Source organism: Hirundo rustica, chromosome 19, assembly GCF_015227805.2.
Source record: "Hirundo rustica isolate bHirRus1 chromosome 19, bHirRus1.pri.v3, whole genome shotgun sequence".
Lineage (NCBI taxonomy): Eukaryota > Metazoa > Chordata > Aves > Passeriformes > Hirundinidae > Hirundo > Hirundo rustica.
This window is the reverse complement of record NC_053468.1, coordinates 2,665,090-2,679,141: the sequence shown is the minus strand read 5'-3', so window position 1 is coordinate 2,679,141 and position 14,052 is coordinate 2,665,090. Positions and strand designations below refer to the sequence as shown.

At 50.6% G+C, this 14,052-nt stretch overlaps 1 long non-coding RNA gene across 1 annotated transcript; it reads left to right on the top strand.

The window, feature by feature from the left end:
- Positions 1–589: 589 nt before the first annotated feature.
- On the top strand, positions 590–13,327 carry LOC120761339 (uncharacterized). The gene is made up of 3 exons (XR_005703602.2): positions 590–1,629; positions 8,752–9,824; positions 12,460–13,327. It is a non-coding gene; the product is annotated as an uncharacterized LOC120761339 (long non-coding RNA).
- Positions 13,328–14,052: the final 725 nt, after the last annotated feature.

Sequence of the window (14,052 nt, the reverse complement as noted above, 5' to 3'; positions counted from 1 at the left end):
CTTTAATCCCGCTTCAAGAGCCATCTGACACTCCTGCTCTGCTTCCCAGCCGCTTTTTTGGGATGCTGCCAGCTGCTGCTCCATGGGTTCACCCCGTCCCTTTCCTCCTCCTCTCGGGGTCCCAGCTCACGGATGCCCCCGGGTCTCCCCCAGCGCCTCCTTTCCCAGCGGGACCCCGGCTCCCACCCGAGCGGGATTTTCTCGCTGACACGGAGGATTTACAGGAGCGCCTTCAGGCTGCCAAAACACGCTGGGGTTATTTTTACCCGGCTCCAGGGTGGGGTATAAATAGAGCCGAGGCCGTTCTCTGGTGCTGACCCAGAAATGCCCCCCACAGAAGCGGGCCAGGCACGGAGGAAATGTCACCTGGAAGGTGCTCACCCCACGGGGACCCAGGGGAAACAGCAGCGCCCTGGAGCCCCCCCTCTCCAGGTGACCCCAAAAGCCACGGAGCCAGGCAGGGTCCTGCTCTCTTTGGGGGAATCTGGGGGTGCTGTGAGCACAGACTTTGTCCAGGGATGGGTGCCTTTAATTACATCTCTCCAGGATTAATTAAATCCCTCCATCTGTCAGAGCGCCCCAAGTCTGTAAAGGGGGGCAGCGCTGTGAGGGGAGGCACTGGGGGACTCGGGGAAAGGCTGCTGGAAGGACAGCAGGGACAGGGGTGACAGACATCGCCAGCTCGACTTGTGTGACAAAAACCAAAGCCCCAAACCCATGGAGATTTTCCAGCCTGGCCTGTTATTTATGGCTCGGGATCAAGCAGCTGCTCCAAGGGAAAGCTCCTGCAGACTGTTTGTTCCCGATGTATGGAAACTTCTGAGGAGGTGAAGTGAAATGCTGGGGGGAAAAAAAATCATAAAATCCTTTACCAGGGGCCCGACCTCGCCCCGTGGAGCTGTGCCCCTGGGTGAAGGGCTCTGAGCGAGGCTTTGGATGTCTGACAGAAACAGCAAACGCTATAGGAGCGCTTTTATGGAGCTCTGCTTCCTCGTGAAAGCCAGCCTGGTGTTTTCTTTTCCACTTGGACAAGGATTTTCCCATAATTGTGCTATTTTTATGGAGGTTTCAGACAGAAACAGAGGGCCTCTCCCAGCCAAGCCCCGGTGCTGGAGCACTGGAGGGATCAGCCTCTGACGCAGGTTCCCCATCTTTGCCAAGTCCCTTTGCTGGCAGATGTCTCACCCCGTGGAAACGGGGGATTTGCTCCATCTCTGCCTCACAGGGATTTTTCATTTTTGGAGTTTTCTGCCTGGAGATGAACCGTGGTGCAGATGCTGCCTGAACCAGGGGGAAGCAGCAGAGCCTTCGTGGCACAAAACAGGGGCTCAGCCAAAAAACCCTGAGCGCGCAAAAACCAGCACCTCACCAGTCAGCATCAATTTCTGACAGACAAGGGGCCCTCACCTCCCCCAGGGCAGCCCCTCAACACCCCAAACACAGCTGAGGAGGCAAATTGATGGCTGAGAGGCCCTCAGCTGTGCCCATCACCGGGGCCTCCCCCAGTCCCCAGGTTTTGCTGGTTTCTGGGCATATTTTTGCTGGGAGGGAGCTTTTTTTTTGGAGTGGTGTTGGCTGCTGGAAGCTCCTCTGGGTTTTGCTGCTCGGTCCTGCCGGGTGCTGTGGCAGGTCAGTGGGAAGGAGCCGGGTGGGAGCAGGTTTTATGGGGAGGAAATGAAGTGGCTGAAGGGTTGAGGCTGTGTTATCTTTAATTTGAGGTGGGATTTCTGTCTGGCTGAGGGGTTTGAGCTGGTGTTGAGCTGCTGTGGCTCCGTGTGCCCGGTTTTAGGGGCAGCGGGAGGAGGCTGTGATGGGGGACTGTTGATGCAAATCCTTTTGCAGGCTCGTGGAGGTGAATTGAATCTTTAGAAGCCTGGTGGGAATGGGCTGTGCCGGGCTGGGAGCTGCCAGCAGCCGGCCAGCTCCGCTGCCGGCGCCTGGAGCCATTAGCAGGGCACTAATAATGTCCTTTATTAAATCACAGCCACGTCATCAGCTGCACTTTGGGGATGTGACTGCTTGCACGTCCCTTCCCAACCTGCCTGCTCCTCTGGGTGCTGTGGCAGTCGATTTTTTCTGTGGGTTTTCAGCAGTTCTTTGCTCTGGGGATCCATCCTGCGGAAGGGGCTGGTTTCTTACTCAGTTCATCCCCAGGTCCTGGTGGCCTCAGATACTCAGGGAGGGGGTTTTTTTGGCTCTATTTGCTGTCAGCAGGAGGAGATCTGTGGGCTCCTGAGTGAAATCCTTTGTGCCAAACCCGAGTTTTCCCCCAAAATACAAATAATTCCGCCCAAACTGGGCTCTTGTGCTCTTTGTGCCTGCCTTGGAGCAGGCCAGGCTTTGCTTGGGTTCACTGGAGCTGTTTCTATGAATCCCCATCACAACCCAGCTCTGAACGTGTGCATTCCATGCCCTGGGTTCTCAATCCCAAACTATTTGGGAACCAGGCAAGGTTCAAGCCTTGCTGGAGGTGCTGGCTAACGGGGACAGGGCTCCTTTTGGATTAGGTGCCCACAGGCAAGAAAAGCTATTTTGAACCCAGAGCCTGGGAATGTTTGAGCTAATCCCAGGTGGAAGCTGATTAAGGGCTCATGGGGGAAGATTTGGAGCAGATCCTGGTGGCACGGGGAGCCCGGCCAAACCACCCCGATCTCCAATGAGTGCGAGGAGGTGAGGCTCAGCCCGGCCTTTCCCGAGGTGGTGGAGGGGATTTCATTGCACAGACCCGTGCCAAGGTCTGTGGAGCTTAATCCTGACCTTTGGCAGCTGTCAGGTGCTGGGAAGGGGAGAGCTCTGTGCTCCTTTCCCGGCTGGTGAGCAAAGGGATCATGGGGGCACCTTCCTGAGCCCTTCAGCTCCACGTTACCCACACCAGGGAGCTGGCAGTGGCTTCATCCTGTCATAGCCCAGGGAAATATTTCGATTTTGGCCAACATTTTCAGGGGTTTGCAAGTTTTTTTCTGTGGGAGATTCCCACCGTGGGCTGGCTGAGCTCTGCTCCACGCTCTGGGTGGGCAGTGCCAGGGACCAAAGGGGGCAGGATTGGGGTGGGACCTTGAGCATTGACCCGCACAGACTGGGCTCCTTCCCATTCCCGTGGGTGTCCCCAGCGGGATGTCACACGTGACACCCAGCGTGGACACCTGCCACAGGAGGGAGGCACAAACAGCACATTTTGGGTCAGGTGCCTTCGAGCACTTGGAGGAGGAAATCCTGAAGGCAGCCATGGGGGATCTTCCCAAGGGGCAGAGCAAAGCCACCACGTGGGAAGAGCCCTGCGGACCAGAGCTGCAGGCTGGGCCCTCCCGAATGAAATATTCGGGTTTTGCCCACCTTGCCCCAGCCCAACAGCAGCCCCTTGTCTGAGACTCACAGAAACTCGACCCAGTAAAAAGATTCCTTGCAGCTCCTGAAACCACAGAGCTTCCTCCACACAAACCCTGAATTCTTCCCCACATCCTGCCCTGGGCAAACACGGAGCAGGACTGAGAGCAGCGCTCAGCAAACAGCACCAGGTGTGATCACAGCGGCGTTTCCTCTCCAGGAAAACATCGACTTTCCTCTCTGAGCGCTCCTGGACTGAAAGCACGTTTGGAGCAGCTTTTAAGGAATTGCTTAAGTTTCATTTGCCTTATTTTTTTTCCACGTGGAGCCCCACAGCAGCAGCATTGTGGAGAAGTCTGAGGTGTTTTTAAAGACCCCCGTTTCAGGTGTTTATGTGCTGCTGCACATAAATCACACCTCAAACTATGAGCTCTTGTCTGCTCACGGGCCCTCAGTGCTCAAAATCTTCCTGAGGCTGAGCCCTTCCTGCCCAAGGACCCCACAAATATCTTCCTGCCCCCTTGCTCTGAGCCTGACCATCCCCAAACCCCCTCCCCCAAATCCAGCTGCTGCACGGGGGGAGCACCAAACCCTGGGCTTGTCCTGGCAATGAAGGGAGTTTTCCTCCCAGCACCGAAGGAAATCCCCGGCGAGCTCTGGAAGTCAGTTTTTCCACGCACGGATTTGCATCTCTCTGATCACTGGGGAAGCTGGGAGCGAAGTTTCTGCTCAGCGATGCTCAGCCCGTCCCTGCCGTGGGGATCTGGGAGAGGGGAAGTGCAGGGGAACCCTCTCCTCATGTTATCCCTGCCGGGATAAAGGCAGGGAAGTGTTTTCCAAGGGGCTGGAGGGAGGGGCTGTGTGCCCTGGGCACTGTAAGGGCAGGTGGTCGCTGCAATGTTTTTGGGGACATAACATCCTTTGCTCCTTTAGGTGAGTAATTCCTTCCAGGAATTAATTTTGTTGTCTCTTCGGAAGATCACAAAATAACTCGCTGAGGTCGGTGTTTTCCTTCCCTTAGAAGTGGAGAGTATTGATAAATCTTATTTTTCAGAAGTCCAGGCTGTAATCTGGGACCTCTGGGCCCTTTTCCTGCTCTTTCCCACAGCGGGGTGCGGGGTCAGAGCACCCCAAAGTGGCTGAAGGCAGGCACAAAGCCTGGAGCTGGGGAAGGACACACGGGATTTAGGACACATTTCTGGCACCCTGCACTGAACGCTGGGGCCTCCTGCTTGTCGTGTGTCCATTTTCCTTTGGAATGCCCCCAGAAGTTGGGGAAGCAGAATTCCATCTTCTGTCCACGGAGCTGAGCCGTGCCCGTCAGCGGTGACGTCACAATTCGTGTCCGGATTAAAGGGAAATGAAAATTAATCCTCGCAGTCCAGGGAAATCTCTGGGGTTTAGCATTTTTTTCCCCTGATCATTCAGTATTTTTAGCAGATGCTTTTTTATTTTTAGTTCCTCACAGAGGCAGCAGGTACTGGAAATCCCAGCCCTGTCCCAGCAGCCTCATCATCTGTGCAGGAGAGCGATGGGAGGAAGGATGGTACCAGGGAAAATAAAACTGCCTGGGGTTGGCTCTGCCACCCAGAGCTCCTCAGAAGGGAGAGGATTAAACCCCACCCTGTAATTAATCAAGTGTAAAGGATCTGAGCCATGCTGTGCTGTGGAACGTGCCGCTGGTCGGGGTGAGACCCCCAGAGATCCCCCTGCAAGGAGCCGCTGGCTCCGGCACTGCTGGGCTGGGGCCAATCCCAACAAAAACAGGGAAAAAGGAAAAGCATCAGGGTTTGGATCAGGCCAGCAACAACCATCGATCCTCCCCAGTGAGCAGGAGGTTCAGATAAACCCCTTGCTGCACTCAGCCTCGCAGCATCCTGAGAAGCAGAACAGAGAGGTGAGGTTAATATTTAATTAACTCCTCTCCTTCGTGTCACAGCGAGCAGATCCCAGCACCCCCAGGATTTATATTTCATTTGCAGAGGCAGGAGGTGCTCCAGGGGCTGTGGTGGTCTTGGGAGTGGGTGAAGCAGCAGCAAATACAAAATCCTTTCCCACCGTGGCCAGCCGTGCTGGCATCTCTGTCAGGCGGCTGAGAAACACACGGAAAAACTGTCAGCTGAGAGAGTGCGGGGCAGGGATGTTAATTAAAATTATCACTTCCAGCTGCATTGGGTAAGGAGCCCTGGCATGCGCCGCTCCCAAATCCCGCTGATAATTCCGCTCTGTGCAGGGCAAGGGACACTCCGGGCCCCTCCCGGCACCCGCGGGTTTGGGGGCGGCGTGAAAAATTGATTTCTTGATTAAAGTCTAACGCGCGGTGTAATTAAGGAAATCCTCCCGGTTCAGAAAGTCATTAGGAGATGATTAATTGGGAGGAGGCTGGGATCAGCCTCCTGGTGAGGAGGAGCAGGAGCGTGGGTGCCGCAGCCCCAGGAGCCCGGGGGTCAGAGCCGGGATGGAGCCCGGCCCTCCTGGGCAAACCCCAGAGCCCTTGCACATCCCTCAGAGTCGCTGCTGATGCTCCCTCCGGCGCAGTTTAAGGTCTTTCGCTTCAAAACATTTAATGCCGAGGTCACAGTTTAGCTGCAGAGCCCGAGGAGGTGCTTCCAGAGCTGATCCATCCCTCTCCGTGCCCATCCTGCACCTTCCAGACACCCACGACACAGCCCTGACCAGAACATTCTGCTTTTCCCCTGATTATCTCTCCAGTTCTTGCTTTTGTTTTATTTATGATAAAGGCAGCAGCTGCTCCAAGGGGTTTTTTTGCTGCCTTCCAGAGACCGGGGGTTGATGCAGACACCAGGAGTTCGTGCTGGGGGCTGGTGTCTGCATCACAAACTGGTTTTGTTCTTGAAGCAGTAATTGAATACTAAATGGTGGATCTGTCAAATAGATCGGGTGAAAAGATCAATTTGCTTTAGATAGAGGAGACGATATTTCACGGCACAAAAAGGGAATTATGGAGAATCAGTAACTCAGCCTGTCAGGGTGCACCGGTGGGAGTTATTATATGTGTCTCAGACGTGTCTGATGAGTCTGAGGGTGAAAATTATTTGGGCTGAAGGAAATTTTGGTCACACAGCTGCTTTAGTGATTTGTTTGTAAACACTTCTGCTGTGCCTGACACGTAGATGTAAGTTAGTTTAGGCTCAGTGGATGACTATTGGATGAGGGGGGAAATGTTGTTTTGCAGTTCAGTAATGAGAGTTTTCTATTTTTTTTCCACTTCCTCTTTTTTTTTTTTTTTTTTTTGGGGAGAGAGAGAGAAGGGAAGCAAAATCTGCAGAAGTGTCCAACAGGACAGGGGTAGTGAGGAGTCTTTATTTATGTCCACACTGAAATCGTGTTCTCAATGTTTATGGGTTTAATGAGCTACGTGCACCCCAAAATCGCCCCACAGCACCCCTCAAAATGTGTTCAGGTGCTGATCTCCCCCAGGCACTGATTCCAGTTTGCTGATTACCCTCCTCTCCTCTCCTCCAGGAGCTGCAGCAGGGGAGATGCCCTGCACTGCCAGCCTTCCCTCCCTCATGCCCTGCAGGGCCGTTTTCTCTGTGTAAGTTCAGAAAAATAAAATAAAATGAAGTACTAGAGAGTAAAATGCAAGCTGCCGTGAAAATGCAGCACTCTGGCAAAGAGTAACTGCAGTTGCATGCCCAGCCTCACCCTGGCCAAAGGACGAGGCGCCTGCAAGTGCTGCTCTCGCCAGCTCAGGTGTCCTGCAGGGGAATTCAGTCAGGTTTTGCTGTGGACATTTTACAGCCCTCACTCGTCTCTACAGTGAGAGACTCTTTAAAAATATCAGGCTGCTCAGAGCTCCATCCCACCCGGCCTTGAGCGCTTCCAGAGGTGTGGCAGCCACGGTTTTTCCGGGGAACCCTTCCTCACCACCCTCACAGGTTCTTACCCCAAAAAAATCTCTGATGTGAGCAGCTCAAGGACGTGGAGGGAACAGAGTGCACAGCGTCAGCTGTCAGGGAGCAAATCTAGTTCAAACACACACTTCTTACGCTGGAGTCGTTAAACCTTTGGCTACGCTAAAAAGGCAGAGTGAGGAATGGTTTTAATATGCTCAGGAAATCCTCCACGCTGGGGGAGATGAGAAGAAGCCATTAGTGAGGACGGACAGGGATTCTTCCCCAAACAAAGGGCGATCCTGAGTAATTGCAATTCTATAAACAGAGCATCACTTCAAAAACTCAACGGCTGCCTCAGCAGCCCGGGAAACATCAGACCCTGGGGTTTAATGTGAAGGTAGATGGATGGAAAATAATTAGGTGCCTTGCAGCTCCGAAATTATTTTTCCAATCTACATTGTCCTTGAGCCATTATACATTTAACGGGTTTGCTGGGCACTAATAGGAATGGAATTGCCAGATTCCATCCCCAGTCAGGGACCAGCCTTCTCCAGCTTTGTTCTTGGGAGTTTAAGGACAGAGACCAGGCTTTTTTTTTTTTTTTTTTTATTTTTCTTTTTTTTTTTTCTTCCTGAATACACTCACTTTTATTTTTCACAAAGCTAAAAAACTGCTTGCCTTATGGATTAGATTTTTTTTTCTGACATCAAATTGCCACAAAAAAATCCAGCAAAACCTGTAACTTAATACAATAGCTAAAACAGAGAGTTAGTGCAGGGTTTTACTAGCTCCCAACAGCTGAGCAGCATCCGAGGGCTTCTCAAACATCAGTTAACCCTCAGACCACCATTAACCACGAGTGTTTTGATAATAATTACATGGGGAGCAAAGAGGTGGGCCAATTTATTCACCAATCCATGAATTTCTGTCTCCAAGTGCCTTCCCAGATTAGCTGTTAGTCACCCTGCAATACATCTCCTTCATTTAATGTTGAGTTATAAATCCCAGCCTTCAATTTAAAGAGCTGGGCTAGCAGTCATCATTTGCTAGTAATGGACTCAAGCTGCAAAATTTGGCTTCAAAGCTCAGAGCTGTGTGGATTTAGGGTTTTAGCTGGCCCGTTATAGAAATAAGAAACAGATGGGATGTGCAGGCCTGGTTCGTGCTCCTCGCTTCTCATCAGGTCAGTGGTGTTTGAGCCAAATCAGATTTTCAGCTCGATTCATCCCTGCCTCTGCCTGGTGCACTGATGGCACACAAACTGCCCCCAGGGCTGGGATCCTTAGAACACTGGGTATGTTCTGGTATACCTTGGAAAAGAAATTTTACCACTGGTTCTGCAAGTGGTGTGGAATTAAAATTGGGAACATTTGTAGTCAGCGCCAGCCAGGTCCTCAGGATGCATTTATATATCAAAGTTCTCACATTTTTAGAAATTTCGAGCTGAGAACTGTACAATATTTCTTTTTCATCTAATGAGGGTTCTGTGACACACATGGAAGGGCTGGGTTTGAGATATTCTTAGCAATTTAACACAAACAGAGCATCTTGCTTTGATTTGTTGTAGACTCCGCTCCTCGGGGCAGACCTGGCACGATGATTCCTCGGGGATGGTTTCCAAGGGAAATGCTGCCTTCCTCCCCATCCAAACTGAGCCTGGGTATCTTCCCTTCGGAAGCATCACTTCAGCTGAACGAATTATTAAATTTAGCAGTGAAAGAAGGGGCTCAAACTGCATTTTGCAGAAAGTGATATGAGAGTATCTCATGGCGCTGTCTGGTTTTTAACTGAAGTATCATTTAAAACAGGGCTCTTCAGCATCTCAGAGCTTGTGGTGGTGTGGAACCGTCTGTGGTGTGCCACTCATCAGGAATTCCTTGGAAAGGAGAATTTCCTGAAAGGCTTTCACTCCTTCCTGATGGCTTGTGGAGACGGTTTTAGCTGGAAAAAGGGGATTTATAAAAGCATGGCTCCAAAGACTTGCAGACAGGCGTTGCCTCAAACAGCGCTGCGCTGCACAGCTCATAAGAACCCCAGAGGCTGCCAGACTGTGGGCAAAATAAAGAGCTGCTGTTCCCAGGCTGCCCCTGCAGCCTCCCTGCTGCTTTTGCCAGGGGTGCACAGAAGTGGAGGATGTGATAAGAAAACACTTTCATGTCGGTGGAAGTTCGGTGCCGGCCCAGCTGAGACAAGGACAGCGCCTGGGGACAGCCAGCCACGGTGCTGCTGCTGCTGAGCGTGAAACGCGAACGAGGGCAAACGTTCAGGCTGTAAAGGCTCCCAGCCGAATGTAGGATTAGTGGAAAGAAAATGGACTGCACATTAAAATTCATGAAGGAGTACGATTTAAGGTCCGTGAATAACAGGGCCACAATTATGCAGGACCGGGGATTTGGGTTTGTTTTTGTTGTTTTTCCAGAGCTGCTGGAAGAAGTGAAGTCATTACCAGGACGTGTGTGGCTGCCGCGTGCTCTGCCCTCCTTGCTGGATGCTGTGGGCAAGCAGAGCTGATGATACCGAAAAGAAAAACACGGGGACAAGAGGAAATGGGAGAGGTTGTAGATTCCCAGACAAAGTATGAGGGGGATTTTGAGGTCTGATAGGCTGTGTCCTTGTCCCTGGGTCTCGAGGCTGTCTCTGGTAAGAAGTTTTAGTGCTTTTCTTGGTCCGGGCGGATCTCTCAAGACTGGGGGATGTGGCACTTGGGTATCTGTCACTCTGGACACTCTCTGGGACTTCTGGAGCCTTGGTCAACTCCCTCGATCTCCTGGAGCTCAGCCCTCCCCTCCAAAACGAGCTGACCCAGAGGGGTGTAAGGGATGAGTTCATTCCTGGGGCGTGTGACAGCATCTCTGGTAAGGGTAAGGAGAGTTCAAACCTGCTTTTCTATCCTTAATTAAGCTGCACGAACCTCAGGTCCTTCCAAACAAGGCTGTGGAAGGAAATCCCAGGTGAGCCTGGACCTACAGGACGTGGTGAGGGCCATGGGAAGGGGAGGAAGGCAACCCTCAGCTCATCAACCTCCAGTTTTTTGTTACCCAGTGCAGGAGAGATCAAGGAGATCTGGCTTTTCCTAATGACTCGGCATGAGAAAAGCTCTTGCCAGGGGTTAATTCTTCATCCTTCATTCCCCTCCACGAGGACAGAGGCTGGGAAGTCAGCTGCTGTTATTCTATGGTCTTAATATAGAACAAAAGAGTAGTATTTTGTCCTAGATTTAACAGCTGGAGAAATAAAACTACTTTGGGTGGCAGGAGATGTTGTCATGTGTAAGAGGGCATTTCCAGGGTAGTTTGGGATATCTGCTCATTCTACAGCCAAAGAAATATATTTAACTCACAGCCACGGTGCACTCTAATGGGAATGTAGGGCCTTAAGTGAATTATTGATTGTTTTGCACATTTTATAAGGAAGTCAGAAAAGGAAGGATGTTTAATATACAGAAATAGATTGGAAGCTTCCCATGGGTTTTAACAGAAGTGCAAGCATGAGAAGGTCTTAAAATAGCCAACAGCTGTCACTGCTGCAGGTACAAAAGGCCTTGAATCGGTGGAATACTTCAGGTGGAGATCCAGGGAGCTGCCTCTGCCCCGTGCCTCCTGGATTTTTTCCCCTGCTTGCTCTCAGTGTATGTGCTAAGTGCCCATAAGCTGCCTTCCTTCATCTCTTTAGGTAAGCGTGGGAAGAAAACGTTCCAATTTAACATGAAAATCTCAGGCGCCATTTAGAGATTTAGGTATTCTCCAATCTGCCCTACCCCAGTCTCCAGGGAGACTGTTCCCATGCCATCCTGCATTTATATTTCTGCACAGATAATTTCACTGATCTGAGGCCTGCTTGGAGGATTGCTGGGGGAGCTTTTTTTAAACCACGGGCACGGTGTAGTGGCTTTGCAGGAGCGTCACTGAATTGTTTCCAATATTCAGCTCCTCACCTGTCTGGATGCTGTGTGAGGGCTGACAGACAGATGGATGGATGGACAGACCGTGCTCTGTGTGAGAATGCAAACAGCTGAGCCAAAGCTTAATCCTCTCCCCAGCGCCTGACCTTTTTATTCAGGCTTGCACCTGGCGGGAGCAGCAATCATTCATGGATGTGGCCTCGGAAACAGCTGCAGATCTGAAACTGGAGTTAAATTTAAAAAGGGTGGTGCAGGCGTACATGTGAGGGGGGGGGTAAATCAACAAAACCACTTCCTAGACCAACTTTAAAGAGAAAACAGGGCTTTAAGGATATCCTTTGAGGCCTGCAGTGAGTATGCCTGGTCTCTTCTGCTGAACACAGTGATGTCTGTGCAGAAGCGTTTGCAGAACTGGGGCACAGAGACCTGAGGGTGTGGCTGTGACTCACTGCAGGTCTGGGCTGTGTGCAGACACAGCTCCAGAGCAGCCGGGAATGGGATCAGCTGGGAAAGGGAATGGGGTCAGGATTGGCCTCAGGGTGAGCTGGGCAGGGCTGTGTGGCCACCAAGGGGATGAGCAGTTGCTGTGGTAGTTTTGTCACCCTTTTTTGGCGTAGCTCAGTCAGACCTGGCTGAGGAGCTTCTTAGCTGAGATGGGCTCTCAGCAGAGAGCTGCAAATCCCTTTCCAGCACAAAAGTATTTTATTCCACCAGAGCAATTCCCAGCTTGGATCTGGCTGGGCATTGCCCACCTGCAGAACAAACCAAGCTAAACCAGTGCAGATTCCTGCCAGTGCTGTATTTCCTGCAGCCTTTATTTAGCAGAAACCTGGGAGTGCTGTTAGGAATAACCTGGCAGTCCTGGCAGAAGGCTGCACCATGGGAATCGTTGTTTTCCATGGAGCTAAACACAAGGAAAATATATTCATTGTAGGGGAGAAAGGCTAAATGTCTGATTCTGTCTTCAAAAAGAAGCATTTTTTAACAAGCGGAGCAAGATTTGCAATGAAACTTGTCAATTTGTAAATGTTTGGTAGCAAGGCGCTGTAAGACAGCAGATGGAGGTGTGAAAGGGGTTTGGGCTCTTTCCTGTCTAACACCTCCTTTCCCCAGCACTCTTCCTCTGTTTTAAGAATAACACTTCTTCAATAATGACTCACAGCCAGTCCCACAAAAATCCTGGCTGTCAGAAAAACTGCTGGGTGTCTGACAGGAGCGCAGCTTGCAGGGAACATTGGTTTCTTCTGTCTCTGCTGAAATCACAGCTCGGGGATTGTTCTTCTAGAAAGTAGCCCTACTTAGAGATTCCAGGCACAAGGCAATTACCTGGCTTTCCTTGCTGGATGTAATTAATAGATGTGGTTCTCTTCGCAGGCACGTGGAATGGACCACATTGTCCGGAGCTAGGAGAGGAAAATTCCCCAGGAAATCAAGCCTCTCTTCTGGGAAAGATGGATAAACCCCACGGTGTACCAGTAGGGACTGGAATATTCCCCACACCCTGTTAGATCTCTGCTAATCAGAAAAGAAAAGAGATCCTCTGCTCAGGAGGGAATAAAGACATCCTGAGGGATAATCCAGCAGAGGAAGCTGGCAGAACCACAGCCCTCTATCACCTCACTGAATTTGCATTTCTGTGGGGAGCTAAACCTCAGGAAAGGATCAATTTTAGTTTTCCTGGATGGCCTGAAGGTAACAGTGCTGCCCTGTGCAACACAGTCACTGCCAGAGCAGCTGCAGGGATAGGAACACATTTCTCAGTTATTGGAGAAGGGAATTGTGCTAGGATTCCTGGGTTCTTCCCCCAGCTCTGCCTTTGATTTGCGGCGTGTGCAGACCCCTTAATTTGTTTCTGTTTTCCCCATCTGTGAAACTGAGATAAGATCACAGGGGAATTGTAAAGTGTGGCTCATTAATGTTTATTAGACAGAGGGAAATCCTTAAATGAATGGCACCGTATTCCAGGAGGACAAAGTTCAAGACTGCAAAGGGGTTGATTAAAACCAAACCTGCTATTCCCAGGCTGGGAGGACAAAAAAAAAAAAAAGAGAGAGAGAGAATTGAAAAACCTTCCCTAGCTCTATGTCTGCCAAAAGGATGTGATTTAAATCTGCAAGTGTGCGTGCATAAATGTGTGTCTATTAAAACCATTAAATGCTTCTTAGTAAATACACACCAAAAAGTGAAATGAGGTTGTGTTTGAAGTTTCAGAGGTGCATATGATCACCATTAATTGTAAACTATCAGTGGCAACATGACGTAAGTAAGTGGTGAGGCAATAAATGCAATATTTTCCATAAAGTGTATTGGCACATTCCACTATTTTTTTGTCAGGTTGTCACAAAAAAGCTTATTGTGGGATTTTATGATGCCAGGTTGTTGGCACACTAAATTATTTGTAGTTTAGACATAGCTGAAGGTGGCAACATTGGGCACTGATGGAATATCTTCCAAGCCTCGGAGTGCACGTTCCTAGTGCGGAAATATTTCTCCCATTGTGCCAGAGGCAAAACCTGAGAGAATTTGGGATAACGGGATTCAGTGGGTGGCCTGAATTTGCTCCTGGTGCGACAACAAATTTACTATGTGATTCTTTTCACTGATAGAGCCTAACAGAGGGTGGAACAATAGCGTGTGAGGGGAGCAAACACTGAGCTCCGGGCAAAATACACTACAAAAATCGTGGTTTTGGGCAAACGGGGGAGCAGGACTGCGGCTGGTTCGTGTTCAGTGTTCAGCGCTTGCCACCTTCAGGTCTGCAGCGAATTCACAGACGCTGCTGCAGAGCCGGGGCGAGCGCCTTCCTTTGTTCATCTCAGGGAGTTTGGGGTTATTCAAGCCCTTTAAAAATCAGATTTGTTATCCAGAGTGCAGCAAGGCGATAACCGCATATTCCAGAGAGATGTCGATTATTTATTTCAGCCTCGCCAAGCCTGGGTGAACCTCACAGTCCAGGCAACTCAACGA